Here is a 3480-nt window from a genome sequence, read left to right on the forward strand (position 1 = left end):
CGCAGTCCGGTCGCCAGGAGCCCACATGCTGCCCGCTGCCGCACCTCAAATGACCGAAGACCGCCAAGCAGCAACTTCCAATCACCTCCAGATCCGGCGAGCAACTGCACACCGGCCCCACAGCCCTCGTTGCATGGCCACCAACCACCCACCGGAGAGGGGATCTACCACCATGGCATGAGGATGCCGCACCAGCCTTCGTGTGTCGACGAGTAGGCCGCTGCCGCCCCAGCCGCGACATCAACACTCAGACGCTGCCAGAATCTCCCACGTCACTTTTGGTAGCTGTCCCGCCGCCGCCACGGCTAGGTGTCGCCCCGGGGTGTGATACCGGGGGGTTCTCATTTTTCATATATTCCCTTTTTCTAGTAATAGACTACTATATTAGGTCGGTTTCATTAAAAAAATCTAACTTAGGTCACGGAAGGAAGATACCACTGAGGTGTCTTGGTTAGTCACAATCCACAGATGATAGATGTGAAGTCTACAACTAATCTTATGAGGCTGATTCAATGAAACAGCTTGTGAGCACATGTTGTTCTTGCTATTCAGAGCAGCCGCTCAAACTGTTATTTGCGATCTAGGTTTGGCGTCATTGTAGATGAGCAAAAGCAAAAATAAATAAAAAGTCCAATGAGATTCTGCAATAGTGTTTGTCAAGTGTTGGATTGGTTGCTAGTTCTGTCACAGAAGTCTTGCCATTTATAAGATCTACTTCCTCTGTCCTAAAATAAGTGTTATGGCTTAAGTTCAAATTTGAACTAAAACCACACTTATTTAGGGACGGATGGAGTATTAATTATTAAACAGGATATAAGAAATCCATGACGTTATTCCACAAAAGAAAAGTTATCTAATGTGTTGCAGTATATTTTTGTGGCCAAGATTCAAAAAATTAATGTACCTAATGTATGCAAACACCTAATATCAGCATATATGTTTGAAACAAAAACGGAAAACCGATACATGCATGCCTTGACATCTATACATGCTAATGGAAGATGCAAGCAATTAAGATGGACTAACTCGCTAAACTACTGCACCACAGTTCACTGTATGAGTGTTCTCCAACTTCAGATATATTTCTCTTTCGGTCTGGCAGACCAAGGCGTGCACTGCACACTGCTATATGACAGATTGAAAACACAACATCCATGCCTGGAGTTTATTTTCTATCTTATATGTGAAGTTAGGAAAAAATAAATATAGCAATTTGGTTTCCATAGGAACTCCATATGAAGTCCAACTAGAGTGAGTGTGATGGAATGTTTACAGTTAGTACGGATTGATATAGAAAAATGACACCAGAAATTAGAGTAGGATTAAAACATATATAGAAATGACATTCAAGTAAGTGAAAAAAAAATCAACCAATTCAGATTCAGATACAAGTGATAATTGTGTAGGTTTAGGCGTTTAGCTCTTGGTGAAACAATTAAAAATTTGTTGATTGAAAGGTAGACACCAACGTATGGTGGAGTGGATGGGAGCAAAACATAGATTATTTGGATTGAAGCCTAATCACATTAGTTAACTTTATGCTCAAATTAAATACGGGTCACGTCAAAACCATGCATTGATGTATACTCCTACGTATGCAAGACAAAACAGAGATAAGGCCGGCGGCTAACCAGGTCCTAGTGAACACTGTATACATGCTAAACATAGATGACAAGGCTCACACTGTCATAGAGAAACATCTTCTTAAATTGTAGCCATATGTTGGCACCATAGTCTCACAAATGATGATCACAACTATTAAACTTCAGTCTCACGTACTTAATTAGGCAAGGAGTAGCCACGTGATTAGTTGAAAGGAAGCACAACGAAGACATGAGTCATGAGCACTTTTATGTGCAACATCAAAACTTCACTTTTATGTGTTTAGCAGTGTAATTTGCAATGCAAAGCTGGAATACATAGCCCGACAGAGGCATGTAAACATAAGTAAATGAGTCCGGTAAAACTTAGATCATGCAAAAAAGGTAGATTTGTGTTGCAGCCTTGAAGGGCTCTGTATACTACATAGTAGTCTAACAAACTTTTAACCTAGGTCAATTTCAAAAAAACATTTAAAAATTATGCCTCTGAAAGGAAAAAAATCAAGAGTTCTTGCCACAACCGACAAATTTTGCATGCTTATATTTGCCGTTCACTAGGAGACTCGGAAAGAGGCACGGGAAATAGTTCAAACTATCTTAAAATGGAAACAAAAAGAAAAACTGGGTGCCCCCGCCCTTATGAGGCTGATTCAGATCAAACAGCTTGTGCAGCACAAGCTATTCCTGCTATACAGAGTAGTGAGTCTCTTATTTGTGACCACAATAGTTATTCAATTGAAGATATTATATATGTGAAGATGCCTCAAAATATAAAAAATCATTTTTGCCTCCTTATGGTTATATATAAAAGAAGCAGACAAGATGAGTCGTGCTTGAATGGAATGAATTTGCGTGAGCTGAGTGGAACAATAAAATAAAAATTGGATCTACACCAATATTCCTTCTGTCATTTTTGTGATTTCATGAGGCCTAAATAACAGTGAATGCATAAGCTATGTCAAAAATCTTCTCTTTTCCAATTTTCTCCGGAAAGTGATTAGAACAAATAAAACAACAAATCACAATTAAATTATTGTGATTGATTAGTTTTCCCACAAGCACAAGTTAAATAATCACAACTGAAGCGTATAAACCAGAATGATCAATCACAATAATGAACTATTAAGCATTAGGCAAGCTGTGTGCTAACTATGAAGGGGAGGATATAACTAGGATGCAATAGTAAATTTACCACTTCATATTGTCGGTGCAGACAACAAGGATGGAGGGAAGTTGGTGTATATGCGCGCGCTGGCCAAGCTATACCCGAAAGATACACCACAAACCCTCTGAAGCTGCAATGTCTTGACATCCATTGAGACATATTCCACCTCCAGAGATGAGCTTATGGACTGCAGGGGTCCAAGCTTTCTTAGGAGCAAGTACCTCTTAGTTGAAGCTTGGATCTAGTACTGATAATCATAAGGTAGTGATATTGTCTTCTCGATCTTCCACTGGCCAGAATTCTCACCTCTGTTTCCTCTAATGTAATAACAGAGATCACATTTGCCACCTAAAGTTTCATCATGGATATCCAACATCCCGAGCCTGCCTTCTCCTGCCTCCACAATGGCTAGACCGAACATGTTCGATGTTTCGCATGGGACGTCGAGGCTGGAGAACTCCATCCTCCGGGTGTCAAACACAAGCAACTTGTTATTCATTGTGGACTCCAAATAAAAGCAGCCATAAGCGTAATGGCACCCGACCAACTTTCTGTGCATTGATGAGATCATGGTTGACTCTCCCTGGTTGGGGAACAAATCATCCCAACCATTGGATGCAGCGGCTCGCCATTGTCGGGTGCTCGATGAGAAGACAAAGGCAGCCGTCCCAGCTCGATTTACCATTTGCAAAAAGAAAAGGTAAGGGTCGAGCC

This window comes from Triticum dicoccoides, chromosome 7A, assembly GCF_002162155.2.
Source record: "Triticum dicoccoides isolate Atlit2015 ecotype Zavitan chromosome 7A, WEW_v2.0, whole genome shotgun sequence".
Taxonomy (NCBI): Eukaryota; Viridiplantae; Streptophyta; class Magnoliopsida; order Poales; family Poaceae; genus Triticum; species Triticum dicoccoides.